The following is a 19,060-nucleotide window of genomic DNA, read 5'->3' as shown; positions in this document are numbered from 1 at the left end:
AACATGCAAACTATTTTACTAGGGTATGATAACCTTGATATGGTACCTATAGAAATATTTAGGGCATTAAAGTATGTCTATACCCTAGCCGGTCTTCTAGGGGAAAATAGCTTTTTGATTTGGAACCTCAGGGCAGGGCTGAACCTGCCATGAAATGAGATGAGTATCTCAGTTCAGGTGGGGACAGACTTAATTTAATACCTTGCACTACCTTTTCTTAAATGTAGTACAGGGTAGCTTAACACCAGCTCCACCTTCCTCCAAAATCAGAAGTGAGGAATCACCTGTCTTCAAGCCCTTTGGGAGGCTGGTGGGTTGAATGGAGGCATTCTGTCTAGCTACGCCTCCTTTCATATCCATATCCATTAGCCATGCCCTTTTCTAGCTTCACCCAATGGATTCCTTCAGGTTGGAAACTCTGCCCCCCTGGAGCCGGAGGAAGGGAGAAAAAGAGCAGGATAGAAAAAAGGGAGGAGAAAGAAATAATTGAAGAGAGGAATCTAAAGAAGAAGAGGAAAACAGGGCAAAGATGGATTAAAAGCTAGAAAAAAAAAGGAAGAAGCAACTGAAGACCTGGTAGCCCAGAAGTGGAAGTGAGGAAAATGAAGGTCTACAAATATTACACTAGTGTGTGAGCTGTAGTATAATCACTACTAAATGTCTGACACTATTTAACAGTTGCAGTAGGGGGGGCTTTTGTGGCTGACACATCCCTGTGGTCACTGTTGGTGTCATAAGGCTATAGTTTTGCCCAACACTAGCTACATGGTAATGCCAAACACCAATGTAACCGCCTACCCATTAAAGGGTCTTTCCCTACTACTAAATTTTTTTTCAATGAGAGGGGTAGCCAAAATAATGAGTAACTTTCACATTTTGTTCAAACAGGAATAAACTGGGTAAAATGAGAAGGCTGCAGTAGTCATGTACCTGGATACAGATTTCGGAGCTGACAGACTCCCTTTAAGCAAGAGGAAAACACAATTTTTTGTGTGAATTTCTTTTTTTTTTCCTTAAGGGGAAAAGTATTCAATGTTCGAAAAATTCAACTTTTTTTTCAGTATAATTTATGTATGAAAACATCATAAAATTACAAGATTACAAAGAAAAACAGTTATCTGTAAAAGTGTTTTTTTGTTCAGGGCTTCTACATCTTCTACTTCTGATTTTCCATGTTCTTCTTGAACCAGTATACACAGTGGATATTATATATAAAGCCTAGTCCACTATCCTCAGTCTTTCCAGTAGCAATGTCTAGTATCTTCAATTTCACACCGCTTTGCACTTGAGTAGGTTGGGTCGAGGTTCATCCGATTTGCTGCATCATCTTTACCAGGTTTAAGCCATTTACTATTTGGATGAAGCTGCACAGAACAGGGGGAATAAGAGATATAGACAACAGGTGCGAGGAGTCAGGGAGGCATGAAGGCGAAATTGAAAATGAACAGTTCATGTGATGAAATAAAATTGAGCTTGTTTGATATTGATGATGCTCCTACTAAGATAAGTTCTGAACCAATCAATTGCCAGTGTTTTGCAAAACTTACTCAAGAACTTTAATGTTTAATGCCACGTCATTTTCAAAATGATTTAGAAGGGTTGTTCGGTCCCTCTAAGTGACTGCAGAATTCTAAATCCTGACATCATGCAATGCACACACTGTCAGTATTCACCGAATAGTTACAGGTTGTTTTGCATGTTTCCATCAACATTCCAACTAGATGTGCGTGACCTCTTTTAATAACAGAGAATTGAAAGGAGTCGATCGTGTCTAGTTGGCCCATTACTGCATGTCCCTTAGAACATAAATTACCTGTGGTTTATCGCATCATTTGGAAGTTGAGTTTAAATTCCCTAGCCATACCTAGGCCTGATTACTACCTCATCTGTTCTCAATCAAGAAATCATTTAAGTAGGACCTGCCTGACAAAGTGAAGTAGCCCAAAAGATCATCAAAAGCTAGACATCATGCCGTGATCAAAACAAATTCTGGAACTAAAGAAAAACAAAATAATTGAGATCTATCAGTCTGGACAAGGTTATAAAGCCATTTCTAAAGCTTTGGGACACCAGAGAACTACAGTGAGAGCCATAATCCACAAATGGCAAAACATGGAATAGTGGTGAACCTTCCCAGGAGTGGCCAGCCGACAAAAATTAAAACAAGAGCGCAATGACGACTCATCATCTTTATAAAAGACCACACAACAACAACCAAAGAACTGCAGGCCTCACTTGTCTCAGTTAAGGTCATTGTTCATGACTTCACCATAAGAAAGAGACTGGGCAAAAATGGCCTGCATCAGTTCCGAGACAAAAATCACTGCTGAGCAATAATAACATAAAGGCTCGTCTCAGTTTTGCCAGAAAACATCTTGATGATCCCCAAGACTTTTGGGGGAATACTCTGTGGATTGAAGAGACAAAATTTGAACTTTTTGGAAGGTGTATGTCCTATTTCATTTGGTTTAGAAGTAACACAACAATTCATAAAAGGAACATCATGCCAACAGTAAAATACGGTGGTGGAAGTGTGATGGTGTGGGGCTTGCTGTGGTAAATGGAGCCGTGAATTCTGCTGTCCATCAAAAAAATCCTGAAGGAGAATGTCCAGTCATCTGTTCGTGAGTTCCGCGCACTTGGGATATGCAGCAGGACAATCAGTGGTGGGGGTGGGTTACCCAGATTAGCCTGCATGTGATACCTAGTCTTGCAGTGATAATCTCCTGCTCAGGGCCGCCATCAGGGCTTTACTGCCCTTACTGGCATATGGGGCCCGATCAGCAGAAGGGGCCCTCAGCGGGCCCCCTCTGTTCTGCTCACTGGGCCTCAGCAGCAGGATCCTGATGGTACAGTAATTGATCATGCATCTTCAGATGCACGATAAGTTAAAATCTGTTGCTGTGCAGGAGATTCCTCATGCACAGCAGCAGTTAACAGCCGCCAGCCAATCACAGGCCTACAGCTGAAGTCAGAGCGCATGTCGCCAAGGTATGACATCACTGCCAAACACCGTAACAGCTGGGGCTTAGCCAGGTAAGGAAAAACTTTTTTTTGTAAAGTCTCGGTATGGGGCATATTATACCAGTATGGGGGTGCATTATACTGTGGGCCTGCATTATACTATGGGGTGCATTATATTGCTATGGGAGCACATTATACTGCTATGGGGCTGCATTATACTATGGGGTGCATTAAACTGCTATGGGGGTGCACTTTACTACTATAGGGTGCATTATACTACAAAGAGGGTGCATTATACCACTATGGGGTTCATTATGCTATAACACATGGGGGTGTATTATACTATGGGGGTTCATTATACTGCTATGGACTGCATTATTGCAGTATACTGCTATTGGGTTGCATTATACTGCTATGGGGGTGCATTATACTGCTCTGGGGCTGCATTATACTATGGGCTGAACTGTACTTTGGGGTGCATTATATTGCTATGGGGGTACATTATACTGCTATGGGGCTGCATTATACTACGGGGTGCATTATACTACAATGGGGGTGCATTATACTGCTATGGGAATGCATTATATCACAATGGGGGTGCATTATACCGCAACGGGGCTGCATTATAATGCAATGGAGCTGCATTTTATCACTATAGGGGTGCATTATGCCACTATAGGGTTCATTATACTATGGGGCTGCATTATACTGTTATGGGGGTGCATTATACTGCTATGGGATGCATTATACTGCTATGTGGGTGCATTATGCTATATATGACTATGGGGTACATTATACTACTATGGGGCTGCATTATACTGCTATATATGACTATGGGGTACATTATACTACTATGGATGACTATGGGGCAATATGGAGAAACAAGAGGGAAGTATGGAGAGACATGAGGCAGAATGGGAGGACACGTGGAGTCCAGAATGGAAGGACACGTGGGAGCCCAGAATGTGGGATATTATTACTGTAGGGGCTAATTAAAGGATATTATTTTTGAGGATACTGTTTTCAGCGTGGGGGAGGAGAAGTCCTGTTACTCTGCAGGGCCACACTGTCGCTTTTTTTCTTCATCTGGCATAGTATAGAGGATGGGGAAAAATTGGGAAATGTTTTCTAAATAACTGTGTTATTTTCTGCAGAGAAGAGTCCTGGCTCCAAGAAGTGATGGCAGTGTGCGCTGGATAAAAATGAAAACCGAAGCGGAAGGACTTCAAATAGAGACGTCACCGGTGAGTCAGTGTGTTACCTGTACACTATACTGTACACTATATACAGAGCTCCTGTATAGAATGTCACCAGTGATCACTGTATTACCTTTACACTATACACTATATACAGAGTTCCTGTGTATAATGTCACCGGAGATCAATGTATTACCTGTACATGGACACTGTTTACTGAGTTCCTGTGTCTAATGTCACAGGTGATCAATGTATTACCTGTACATGGACACTGTATACGAAGTACAGATCTCCTATGTATAATCGCACTTAAGGTAATATTAGTATTGTGTTTTTTTTAATTAATGATCAGTATTGTAGTATATGTAATATGTGGTCCAGCCAGGGTGTGGTGTTATTTGTTATTTGTATGTGCTATTATTCAGTCACTGTTCAGGTAAATAGAGATGAGCAAGTATTTCAATGTTTGGTTCAGATTATGATCGCCGAATTTGCAATATTCTCTGATTAATTCGTCAAATATTCACTAAACATAACTGAACACCATTCAGCTCAATGGCAGGCAAAAACAAACGCATGCACAACACCTTATAATGGCCCCAAATGCTGCCAAAACACATCAAATGAGGGGCAGACACCAGGAAAGTGGCCTCAATTCACCCACAGTTCCAATTTTTGCATGAAACTGCAGCAATCAGCCAGGCATGAGTTATCAGGGTATGGGATAGCATTTACAGCTTTCAAAGCTTTCAATTGAACATCACAGTAAGGCGAAGTGGGTGAGGGATTGGTATAGGCCCCCTTTGCTGGGTGCCCTGATACCACATGCAACACCTCTACCTGCTTTTGCGCTGAGCCACACTCAAGTTGCACAAATATCAGTTTTGTAGATTACCATTGTCAGAAATATTTAAAGATAATAACACAGGGAATTGAGTCCAAGGAAGTGGAGGCCTGATGATGTCGAAGGCCTACTGCTACGGGCAACACACATTAAGGAGACCCAACCAGGAGTGTTCACACTTCCAAAAATTGTTGGCAGACACCACCAAAGTTGCATCAATTTCACCACAGTAGAAATAGTATAATAGGCATCAACAGGTCTTCCACTACATCCAATCCAACAGATGGACATCCAACCAAGAGTGTTTACATTTAAGCAAATGAGGGCCTTACACCACAGAAGTGTCATCAATTTCACAAGAGTGGAAACAGTATACGGTAATAGGGAAAAATAGGTCTTCCACTAAACTCAATTGGGCAGATGGGCATCCAAACAGGAGTATTCACATTTCCAAAAATTAGTGGAAGAGACCACAAAAGTGGCATCAAATTCACCACAGTATAGAAAGTATAATAGGGACCGACAAGTCTTCTATTTCACCAAATACAGCAGATGGATACCCAAACAGGAGTGTTCACATTTAAACAAATGAGGTCCTTACATCACAGAAGTGTCATCAAGCTCCCCACAGTAGAAATAGTATAATAGGGACCGACAGGTCTTCTTCTACACCCAATACAGCAGATGAACACCCAACCAGGAGTGTTCACATTTAAACAAATGAGGACCTTACACCACAGAAGTGGCATCAATTTGGCGAGAGTAGAAACAGTATAATAGGGACCAACAGGTCTTCCACTACACCCAATCCAACAGATGGACACCCAACCAGGAGTGTTAACATTTCCAAAAATTACTGGCTGACACCACCAAAGTGGCATCAATTTCACCACAGTACAGATAGTATAATAGGGGCCAACAGGTCTTCCACTACACCCAATCCAACAGATGAACACCCAACCATTAGTGATCACATTTAAACAAATGAGAGCCTTACACCACAGAAGTGTCATCAAGTTCCCCACAGTAGAAATAGTATAATAGGGACTGACAGGTCTTCCACTACACTCAATACAGCAGATGGACACCCAACCAGGAGTGTTCACATTTCCAAAAATTACTAGCAGACAACACAAAAGTGGCATCAATTTCACCACAGTATAGATAGTAAAATAGATACCGATAGGTCTTCCACTACACTACACCCAATCCAACAAAAATTCAAAAAAAAGAGCGAAAAATGTATATTTCCACATGCCAATCCTGTTATGGACGGCGGAACGTACTAAATATAAAATAATAGAAAGTACGTTCGCCGCCTGTGGTCCACCGTGCTGAGGTGTTAAACTGCTGCTATATAATGGCAGACGCACAATATGGCGGTATATCGCACACGGGTTGAACGTCACCCGGTGTGCACTGGGCGTACTCTGTTATATTCACAGAGTCGCCTTAAGGCATAAACATAAATGACGAGCCTGTTGACCTCACAGGTCTCAGCAGTGTGCACGCACGGTATATGGTCACAGGACTCGGGCTCAAGACACAGGGTCGGTGTCTGTCTAGACCTACCGTGCGTGCGACGTCGCGACCGCGGACGCCCACAAGTGCTGCTGACCGCAGCGCGGCAACTGACTCAGCCGCTATATGACAATGCCCAGGTGGGCGCACTGTCGGACGCTAGCTCAGTGGAGATGAGCACTGTGGCTTGTAGCATGCCACTGACTGTCGCTGACTCTAAGTCTAAGTCCCTATCCTCACACGTGATATCAGAGGGAGGTGATCTTAATGTGTCATTCACAGGTTCATGCATCCACCATCATTCACACAGTAGCAATTAGAGACTACACTAGCGCATGGCCGAGCGGTCATGCGGACCTTTTATAGCCGTGCGGGACCATCCAGATCTCTGGGATGGACCAATCAGATCAGGAGAAGGACCTGAGCACGTGATTCCCGATCTTCAATGGGAGATCGTCTCATGAGCATGCCCAGTAGCGTGACGAGAGGACTTAGCCACTGGAGTGGCTTGCTGCAGGGCAGCCTGCGCTGCTATTGCTGATCCAGAGGTGGCAGCATCAACCAGTCCTACAGAGCTGGTCTGAGCAAAGCACCTGTGACGCTGAGATTGCTGTGAGGCTCCTGAGTGGTCGGAGAAGAATGGGAGACCGCAGGATGCAAGCCTCTGGATTCCCGCTGTGCAGCTGCAGGAACCCGACACCTAACATGGCCCCCTCCCCTCTGAGCCTCGGTACACTCAAATGCCACGATCAGGAGCGGAGCGTTGATGTTCTCCACTTGCTCCCAGGTCTGGGCCTTAAGACAATGACCCTTCCAGTCCACCAAATAAAATTTTTTGCCACGCACAATCCTGCGTCCCACAATGGCGTTGACCTCAAACTCATCCGAGGAGAGGTCTGATGTCACGGCAGATGACTCGGAAAACCGAGCCATGTGATAAGGCTTGAGAAGGGACACGAGGAAGACGTCAGAGATGGCCAAGTGTGGTGGAAGAGCCAGACGGTAGACCACTGAGCTGATGCGCTCGAGGACTTTGAAGCGGCCAATGTATCGCGGAGCGAACTTGGAGGACTCGGCCCGCAGCTTGATATTACGCGCAGAGAGCCACACCAAGTCGCCAGGGGCAAAAGAAGGAGTGGGACGCCGATGTGTGTCAGCTGATGCTCTCATTCTCTCTTTATAGGCTCGAATAGCATCCAAATGTCGCGAGCCTCCACTGCCCAGTCTGCCACCCTGGAATCAATGGAAGACACTGGCATCGGGACAGGGACGCGCGGATGCTGGCCGTAATTGAGAAGGAACGGCGTCTGACCAGTGGAATCAGCCACTGCGTTATTCAGGGCAAATTCACCCCACGGTAGTAAGGATGCCCAGTCATCCTGCCTGGCATAGACAAAATGTCGCAGGTATGTGACCAGAGTTTGATTGGCTCTCTCAACCAACCCGTTCGTCTTGGGATGATACGTGGAGGACAAATTGAGCTAGATACTGAGTAGACTGCAGAGCTCCCTCCAAAATCAGATGCAAACTGGGGACCTCGGTCACTGACTATTTTGTCTGGCATACCGTGCAAACGAAATACTTGCTTTATGAACAGTGCGGCGAGACCACGAGCGGAAGGCAGCCGCGCGAGTGGCACCAGATGCACTATTTTAGAGAAATGATCGGTGACCACCCAGATGACCATGCTGCCACCAGATTTGGGCAGGCCAACTAAAAAGTCAATGCCGACCATCTCCCAGGGTCTGTCTTCCACCGGCAAGGGATACAGTAACCCAGCCGGCCTCTGCCTAGAGGACCTGTTCCGAGCACAAGAGACACATGCTTGAATGTACTCTTTAGTGTCCCGAGCCATGTGCGGCCACCAATAAGACCTTGTCAGGAGTTCTGTGGTCCGCTTAATGCCAAAGTGACCATCCACCCTGGACACGTGTGCCCACGCGAGGACCTCCGGCCACAGGCCAGGAGGGACAAAGGTCTTGCCCGGCGGAACTGCCTCAAGAGCGACCGGAGCCACAGTCCTCAGGCTCTCCGTTGGGACAATTAGCTGAGGCTCAGCCTCCTCTTCCTCCACTGAGACCACCGAGTGAGAAAGAGCATCCGCATGGACGTTCTTCTCTCCAGACAGGTAATGCAAGGTGAAGCGGAAGCGGGAGATGAGCGACCACCTAGCTTGATGAGAGTTCAAGCGCTGGGCCATTTGCAAATAGACCAGGTTTTTATGGTCAGTGTACACCTGGAAGGGAAAGCTGGCCAATTTCATGGCCAGCAACTCCCTGTCCCCGATGGAGTAGTTTCTCTCCACTGGTGAGAAGGTATTTGAGAAGAAGAAGCAGGGATGCTTCCGACCTTGAGCATCCTTCTGGAAAAGGACTGCTCCTGCATCAACGGATGAGGCATCTACCTCTAGGATAAAGGGTTTATCCACATCGGGACGGTGGAGGATGGGAGCGCCAGCAAAATGGGTTTTCAGGGACAAAAAAGCCGTGAAGACCTGCTCTGACCAAACCTTTGGATTGGCTCCTTTCTTGGTGAGAGTGACCAAAGGAGCTACCAGTGTGGAGAAGTGGGGAATGAACTGGCGGTAATAGTTAACGAACCCCAAAAAGCGCTGCACCGCTTTTAGAGAATGGGGCTCCTGCCAGTCCATTACCACTTGCAATTTGGCAGGATCCATAGCCAACCCCTGGGCCGAGATGATATAGCCCAGGAATGGCAAGGACTTCTGCTCAAACTGGCACTTCTCCAGCTTGGTGAAGAGAGAATTCGCCCGCAAATGGTCGAAGACCTTGCAGACGTCTCTCCGGTGAGAGGCCACATCTGGAGAAAAGATGAGGATGTCATCCAGATAGACCACCACTGAGGTAGTGAGCATATCGCGAAAGACGTCATTTACGAAGTCCTGAAAGACAGCAGGTGCATTACAGAGGCCGAAGGGCATGACCAGATACTCATAGTGGCCATTTCTGGTATTAAAGTCTGTCTTCCACTCATCTCCTTTGCGTATGCGGATCAGGTTGTACGCCCCACGTAGATCTAATTTCGTAAAGATCCGAGCCCCTCGCAACCTGTCAAACAACTCAGAGATCAAAGGAAGAGGGTATTTGTTTTTTACGGTAATGGTGTTGAGACCTCTGTAGTCAATGCAGGGGCGCAACTCCCCACTCTTCTTCGGCACGAAGAAGAACCCTGCACCAGCCGGCAACACCGATTTTCTGTTAAACCCTCTTGCCAGGTTCTCCCGGATATACTGTGACTTGGCCTCTGCCTCCGGGAGAGAAAGAGGGTACATGCGACCTCTAGGAGGCTCCGCGCCTGGCAATAGGTCTATCAGGTAATCGTAAGGACGGTGCGGCGGAAGAGTCTCCTCTGATTTTTTTGGATAAGACGTCCGCGTTCTGCCGGTAGTGTCCAGGGAGTGCGGAAAGATCCGTGGATGCTACTTGAACACCGCCCTCATGCACCTTCCCTCACAGTCCTTGCTCCAACCCAGTATACTCCCCAAAGACCAATCTATATGAGGGGAATGGTAATGGAGCCACGGAAGTCCGAGAAGCACCTGGTCGATGCCATCTGGCAAAATGAACAGGGTCAACGTCTCGTGGTGAGAGGGTGAGATTGAGAAACCAGGAGGTGCTGTCTGGTGTGTAACTTGGGATGGTAAAGGCGCACCGTCAACCACCCTGATGGTCAAGGGACGAGGCAGTAGTACCAGCGGAATAGCGTGCTTTTGGGCAAAGGATGAGGACATGAAGTTTCCTTCTGCCCCAGAGTCCACCGTGACCTCTACCTCCCAGGTGGAAGCACCGCTATCTAATGTCCCTCGGAATACTGGTTTGGGGGAAAAGGTTTTCATATTAGTTTGGCCACCACCTACGACCTCTGGACGTGATCGCTTTTTCGACCGCAGAGGACACGAGCTAGCCGAGTGACCAAACTGCCGGCACTGGTAACAGCGTGTGAAGCCTCGCACCGGACGTGGCTTGGGGCCGGCGCAAGGCACCTCCATAGGTTCAGAAGGTGTAAACTCCTGAGCGGGAAATCTTAGTGGCTCGGAGAAAGTGGGAGCCAAATTAACCCTTCGTCTGGATTGCGCACGTTCCAGCCCGCGCTCCGTAAACCGGGGATCAATGCGGGTGGAGATGGCATTCAACTCCTCCAAACTTGTGGGGACCTCTCTGGTTGCTAGGGCATCTTTGACATGCTCCGCTAACCCTCTCCAAAACACACGGACAAGTGCTTTATCAGGCCACTCCAGCTCGGAAGCCAGGGTCCGGAATTGGATGGCATAATGGCTGACCGAGAGAGACCCCTGTGTTAAGGCCAACAATTGGAGAGAGGTGTCGTGCGTGATCCCTGGTCCCAAAAAGGCCTGCTTCAGAGCCGTGAGGAACTGAGCAGTGCCCTGAACCACGGGGTCATCACGCTCCCACAATGGCGTAGCCCACTGCCTGATAGGAGAGAAATAATAAACCCTACCTTTGCCCACTCTGTGGGAAATCGTGTGGCCAGTAACTCCAGCTGGATAGAGCACTGGCTCACAAAACCACTGCAGGCGGTGCTGTCACCGGAAAACTTATCGGGCAACGGAAGGCGGGTTATTGTCGGAATAGGCGTGGGTGTGGACACGCGTGAGACAGCCTCTGCGACTGCCTGAGCAGCGGCCACTGTAGCATTCGCAGCTGAGGTGGAGCTCTCAATAGCCACCAACCTGCTCTCCAGCTGCCGAATGTACCGCTGTAGCTGCTGCAGGTCCGCCATTACTAGCCAGACCCTGGCGCTAGTGTAATGTTAGGGACGGCGGAACGTACTAAATGTAAAATAATAGAACATGCGTTCGCCGCCTGGGGTCCACCATGCTGAGGTGTTAAACTGCTGCTATATAATGACAGATGCACAATATGGCGGTATATCGCACACGGGTTGAATGTCACCTGGTGTGCACTGGGCGTACTCTGTTATATTCACAGAGTCGCCTTAAGGCATAAACATAAATGCCGACCCTGTTGACCTCACAGGTCTCACCAGTGTGCATGCACGGTATATGGTCACAGGACTCGGGCCCAAGACACAGGGTCGGTGTCTGTCTAGACCTACCGTGCATGTGGCGTCGCGACCGTGGACGCCCACAAGTGCTGCTGACCGCAGCGCGGCAACTGACTCAGCCGCTATACGACAATGCCCAGGAGGGCGCACTGTCGGATGCTAGCTCTGTGGAGATGAGCACTGTGGCTTGTAGCATGCCACTGACTAGCGCTGACTCTAAGGCTAAGTCCCTATCCACACACGTAATATCAGAGGGAGGGGATCTTAATGAGTCATTCGCAGGTTCATGCATCCATCATCATTCACACAGTAGAAATTAGAGACTACACTAGCACATGGCCGAGCGGCCATGCGGACCTTTTATAGCCGTGCGGGACCTTCCAGATCTCTGGGATGGACCAATCAGATCAGGAGAAGGACCTGAGCACATGACTCCCGATCTCCAATGGGAGATCGTCTTGTGAGCATGCCCAGTAGCGTGACGAGAGGACTTAGCCACTGGAGTGGCTTGCTGCAGGGCAGCCTGCACTGCTATTGCTGACCCAGAGGTGGCAGCAACAACTAATGCTACAGAGCTGGTCTGAGCAGAGCACCTGCAACGCTGAGATTGCTGTGCAGGCTCCTGAGCAGTCGGAGAAGAATGGGAGACAGCAGGATGCAAGGCTCTGGATTCCCGCTGTGCAGCTGCAGGAACCCGACGCCTAACAAAAAACAATTTTATTGTATTAATCATTATATTAAAAATACACAAACAAATGTGCATACATGTCTAAAAAGTGCCAATAGTGCATGATCATGAATCCAAAACAACAAGCAACACCAATGAAGAGCATGTAGTAGTTTTGATATCATATAAAAATGAAAGTAACAGTAAAGCTACTATAAATTATATAGTATCTCCAGACAACTAACTTTCATAATAATTACAATACCACACAGTAGCGTTTCATAGTAATAAAATAATATGTAACACAAACTACCAAAAGTGAACAAACGTCTTGGATAATCATAGTTATAACTTACCACAGCTCCAGTGATGGTGCCACTATCCCCAACGCGCATTTCGGCGACGTGCCTTCGTCCCCCTGTATGACGTTAATAACAGAAGACTTTTTGTGGCCTATGGATCAAGCCTCTGTAACACAATAGATGCTACAAACTATTTTAACCCCTTTCTGCCATATGACGTACTCCATCCATGTGCCCTGGGACGTAATTCCCATGGACGGAATAGTACGCCATATGCGATCAGCCATGCTCACGGGGAAGAACAGCTTATCGCAGCTGGGTATCAGCTGATTATCACAGCTGACACCCGGCAGTAAGTGCCAGGAGCGGTCACGGACCGCTCCAGGCACTTTAACCTCCCAGCACACTGCGATCAAACATGATCGCAGCGTTTTGTGAGCAGGCAGAAGGGCTGTCAGCCGTGACAGCCCCTCCGCCTTTGGTTCGGAGACCCCGCGGCATGACGCGGGGTCTCGATCGCTGCCATGGAGACCTGATGTCATTACGACAATATCCGGGTCTCCATTGCTGCGAAACTTCCTGTCATGTGCAGTGATGACCAGGAAGTCTCTCAGGTCAGTGTGCAACTTTGTGCAGCACTGACATCTTCTATAGCATGCAGATCTGCATGCTATAGAAGTGGTCAGCCTGCACAAAATGAGTGTCCCATAGTGATACACAGTGTAAAAGTAAGAATTAACTAAAAAACATTTTTTAAATAATTGTAAAAATATTTCTTTAAAAATAATAAAAAAATAAAAAAATCAATATTTGTTCAAATAATAAATAAATATTTAAATAAAAAAAATCTACATAATAAAAGTACACATATTTAGTCCGTAGCGACCCGCCCTATAAAACTATCCCACTAATTAACCCCTTTAGTGAACACTAAGAAAAAAAAAAAGGCAAAAAAATGCTTTATCATCATACCGCCGAACAAAAAGTGGAATAACACACAATCAAAAAGACGGATATAAATAAACATGGTACTGCTGAAAACATCATATTGTCCTGAATAAAACAAGCCCCCATACAGCATAATCAGCGAAAAAATAAAAAAGTTATAGCTCTCAAAATAAAGCGATGTAAAAATGATAATTTTTTATATAAAATTGTTTTATTGTATTAAAGCGCCAAAACATAAAAAATGATATAAATGAGGTATCGCTGTTATCGTACTAACCCAAAGAATAAAACTGCTTTATCAATTTTACCACACATGGAACGGTATAAACGCCCCCACACAAAAGAAATTCATGAATTGCTGGTTTTTGTTCATTCTGCCTCACAAAAATTGCAATAAAAAGCAATCAAAAGATGTCAAGTGCCCGAAAATGGTACCAAAAAAAGTCAACTCATCCCGCAAAAAAACAAAACCTCACATGACTCTGTGGGCCAAAATATGGAAAAATTATAGCTCTCAAAATGTGATGATGCAAAAACTTATTTGTGCAATAAAAAGCGTCTTTTAGTGTGTGACAGCTGCCAAACATAAAAACCCGCTATAAAAATTTACTATAATTAGTAAATCAAACTCCCCTTTATCATCCCCTTAGTTAGGGAAAAATAATTAAATAAGAAAAGTATTTATTTCGATTTTCCCATTAGGGTTAGGAGTAGGGCTAAAGTTAGGGTTAGGGTTACGGTTGGGATTAGGGTTCGGGGTGTGTTGGGGTTATGGTTGGAGTTAGAATTGGGGGCTTCCACTGTTTAGGTACATCAGGTGCTCTCCAAAAGCGACATGCATCTGATCTCAATTCCAGACAATTTTGCATTGAAAAGTCAAACGGCGCTCCTTCCCTTCCGAGCTCTGCCATGCGCCCAAACAATGGTTTACTCCCACATACGGGGTATCAGCCTACTCAGGGCAAATTGCACAACAACTTTTATGGTCCAATTTCTCCTGTTACCCTTGAGTAAATAAAAAATTGGGGGCGAAAATATCATTTTTGTGAAAAAAAATATGATTTTTTATTTTTATGGCTGTTCATTATAAACTTTTGTGAAGCACTTCGTGGATCAAAGTGCTCACTACACATCTAGATAAGTTCCTTGGGGGTCTGCATTACAAAATGGTGTCACTTATGGATGGTTTCCACTGTTTAGGCACATCAGTTGCTCTTCAAACACGACATGGTGTCCCATATCAATTTCAGACAATTTTGCATTGAAAAGTCAAATGGCGCTCCTTCCCTTCCGAGCTCTGCCATGTGCCCAAACAGTGATTTTCCTGCATATATTGGGTATCGGCGTGCTCAGGACAAATTGGACAACAGCTTTTAGAGTCCAATTTCTCCTGTTACCCTTGGTAAAATAGAACAAATTGGATCTGAATTAAATTTTTTGTGAAAAAAAGTTAAATGTTCATTTTTTTTAAACATTTCAAAAATTCATGGGAATCACCTGAAGGGTTAATAAACTTCTTGAATGTGGTTTTGAGCACCTTGAGGGGTGCAGCTTTTCGAATTTTGTCACTTTTGGGTATTTCCTATCATAGAGACCCCTCAAAATTACTTCAAAAGTGATGTGGTCCCTAAAAAAAAATGGTGTTGTAAAAATGAGAAATCGCTGGACAACTTTTAACCCTTATAACTTCCTAACAAAAAAAATTTTGGATCCAAAATTGTGCTGATGTAAAGTAGACATGTGGGAAATGTTATTTATTAACTATTTTGCGTGACCTATTTCTCTGTTTTAAGGGCATGAAAATTCAAAGTTGGAAAATTGCAAAATTTTCCAAATTTTTGCCAAATTTCCATTTATTTTCCAAATAAATTTTACCACTATCTTGAAGTACAATATGTCCTGAGAAAACATTGTCAGAATCACCTGGATCCATGGAAGTGTTCCAGAGTTATTACCTCATAAAAAGACAGTGGTCAGAATTGTAAAAATTGTCCTGGTCATTAACGTGCAAACCACCCTTCGGGATAAAGGGGCTAAAGTCAGGTCCCTTACTGTATGACGTTAATAACAGAATTTTTTTGTGGCCTCTGGATCAGGCCTCTACAGCTTAATTTCACCCCATCCAAATGACAAAGTATGATACGGCGGGTTGTCTAACTTTTTGCAACTGAAAAATTATAATTTTTTATTATTGTGCCTTAGGTCTGCAGACAGGCTCATATCACCGCCACAAAATACCGCAGGCTGTTCCACATTTAGCTTGTGAAAAAACATTAGTTAGGATGTTATACTCGTGCATGGAGCACAGAAAAAGCAGTGCACTTGTAGGACATGTGCCCAGCTGGATTTGTCTATGGACCTCAATTATGACAAAAAAAATGCTGAAAGATAAATTTAACAGCCACACTGGACACTATCTAGCTACACTGACTGATATACAACCGCCTAACTAACTAGCTAAAATGTGGGATACACGGAGCACAATAGAAGCAGCGCACAACACGTTACCCTGCTGGCTTTCTTTGTGGACCTCAGTAATGTCCAAAAAGGAAAATTAAGTGCTGGAAGGTAAATTTAACAGCCACACTGGACAGTAGGTAGCTACATTTTCTGATAAACAACCGCCTAACTAGCTAAAATCTTGTTATTAACAGTGCCAGCGTCAGGAGCAGCCCCTCTGCGCTGTTACAGTGTCAAAATGTCGCTAAAACAAGATTTCCGCTATTTATATGGAGAGGGACATTTCAGCAGCCAATGACACAAACCGTTGTGTCGGGACATTGTGAGTGTTTTCAGCGCCATGACTGGCTAGCCGCAATGTGCACACATAAAGTTAGGAAAAAAATGACTGTTTACAAGAACGCCGCGCCTCTGAGCTCTGCAAACCCCCTCCCCTCATCAAACACGTGACAAAGGCTCATGATACACCACCAATGTCGTTGCTAAAGTGCTGCAAATAATTTTGTGGCAACACAAATATTTTCCCGCTCTTTTCCCGAATGTTGCCGATTTTATAGAATTTTGCTCGTGTCTCCAATCGCGAATCCGAATGTGCCAAATTCGTACCGAATTTGTGTTTGGCGATCATTTTCCAACAAATTCGCTCATCACTAGTGGTAATACGTAGTCTGGTCATGGTGTATTTGCTCCTTGTGTGAGCTATTATTTGGTCACCATGTGGTGGTAATATGTGGTCTGGTCATGGTGTGGTGGTATTTGTTCCTTGTATGTGGTATTATTCGGTCACTGAACTGTGGTGGTAATATGTGGTCTGGACATGGTATGGTGGTATTTGTTTCTTGCATGTGGTATTATAGGTCACTATGTGGTGGTGATAAGGTGACTGGTCATGGTGCAGCGATATTTATTCCTTGTTTGTGATATTATTGATCATTTTAAAAATTGAAAAATAAATAAAAATACACCGAAATTGTATAAGATGTTTTAACATTTGTTTAGCAAGTTACAGTAGAGTAGAGTCCCGGCCAAGAGTCTACCTTGTCTTGGTGGCAGATTAAAAAATCTTTTGGCCAAAACAAAAGCTGCTGGCTATGTATGTGATCTGGTGATGGGAACTGTTAATGTGTGACTGGTGAAGACGTGGTTCAGAAGTGGAGTTTTTCCAAGAGAAGGTGGTCAGACTGTGGACAGTTCGAGGGGTGGAGCCTAGGCAGACTCTCAAGGGGGGCTCGAAATTTTTGCCAGCATGGGGCCCCGAAATTCCTAGTGGCAGCCCTGCTCCTGCTGATAAAAAACTGATTGTATTGAAATTACAACACAGCCCAGTATGTGACACATCGCTGGAATCAGGGTCTCTGCTCCAACACAATGTTGGTCTCTGATTAAATAGCAAAAACCTGCTGATAGAATCCCTTTAATTTATGATTATAGGAGGAAAACAGGAGGGAAATGTAAAAGGGCATGTGTTGTGTGTATAAAATATGGTTTATTGTAGTTTAATTTTGTAGTTACAATTTACAGTAGAAGAGCAGCTCTGAAGCACAAAGTTCTGCACTAAAAAAACCTAATGTTGTACACACTAAGAAAAGATTAATATTTATGACTAGAATTGGTGGGAATTGATGCGCAAGACCTGGGTCGGGGGTCACGTCAGCATTTTGTGACCACCAGACGGGAGCCCTACAAATTGTCTCTTACCTGATGGCACCCTCTGCTCCTCTTTATCTTTGGCATGACGCACATGAAAAGTCCGACTGGCTATTCATACAAGAACCATGGATGCTGGCAGGTGGTTCACAGAGCTCCCGACCGATGGCCACAGACTGCCTATACGGCCGCTGGACCGGATTCTGCGAATTGACTCGCACCATCTCTATTCATGATTGCACATAGTTTTTCTTTAGATAAATATGTCAATATTATACATTTAACCATCCGTTGACTTCATCCAACAACCGGCTATAGTCTGACTATTTTTCTGTTTGTTTTTTTTACCCCATTCTTGTACAACCTGGAAAATGAAAGTGACTGTGATTGGTTGCAATGAATTACAGCTGATTTATGCCTGCGGCATCGTGTTATTAAATAAGTCACACAGGATTCAATAAAACTGGATGCATTTTTTCCGCAGGCGGAGAACAATGTGTTTTATTTGTTCATTTCCCCTTTGGAAAAGAATTGACTGCACAGATTTGCCAATTTCACACTGGTTTGTTCCTCTGAGCTCTTTCAATGTTTACATTATTTATCGGGAACACCATGTTACGGAAAATGTGACACTCCAGCAAAGAAGCGGCAATATTCTCACATCGTCTTGTGCCTGATCCCTACACTCTCCACTATGTATTCACATTAGCTAAAGGACGCACTGCTGGGTCAGCGCTTACAGCGGGAGCGACCGATGGTGAGCATCTGGCAATGCTGGAGAAAGACGTGCATAGTCATTGTTCTATCTATCTATCTATTATCTATCTATCTGTTATCTATCAATTATCTATCTATATTATCTATCCCTCTATTATCTATCTATTACCTAACTATTGATTTACTATTTGTTATCATTTTTTCCTTCCTTCCTTCACTATCTCTTTCCCTCCAGCCCTACCTTTCTTCCTCCCCTAATTCTTTCTTTCTTTCTTTCTTACTTTCACTTTCTTTCTTTCTCTCTCTCTCTTTCCCTCCATTCCTACCTTCCTTCCTCCCCTAATTCATTCCTTCTTTCTTTCTTTCTTTCCTTCTTTCTTTCTTTCTTTCTTTCTTTCTTTTTCTTTCTTTTTTTCTTTCTTTTTTCTCTCTCTTTCTCTCTCTTTCTTTCTTTCTTTCTTTTTTCTCTCTCTCTTTCTTTCTTTCTTTCTTTCTTTCTAACTTTCTCTTTCTTTCTTTTTTTCCTCTCTTTCTTTCTCTACCTCTTTCCCTCCATTCCTACCTTCCTTCCTCCCCTGATTCTTTTTCTTTCTTTCTTTCCATCCATCTCTACCTTTATTCCTCCCTTAATTCATTCTTTCTTTCTTTCTTCCTTTTCCTCCTCCCTTCCTTCAATCCCTTATTTCATTCCTTCATTCCATCATAAACAACTATTTTAAAGTTGCATCTAAACTTGATGGTCAGTATG

The sequence above is a fragment of the Dendrobates tinctorius genome, unplaced genomic scaffold, assembly GCF_039654945.1.
Source record: "Dendrobates tinctorius isolate UK_male_01 unplaced genomic scaffold, ASM3965494v1 ptg000113l, whole genome shotgun sequence".
Taxonomy (NCBI): Eukaryota; Metazoa; Chordata; class Amphibia; order Anura; family Dendrobatidae; genus Dendrobates; species Dendrobates tinctorius.
The sequence above is the reverse complement of the archived record's forward strand: the minus strand, read 5'-3'. Positions refer to the sequence as shown.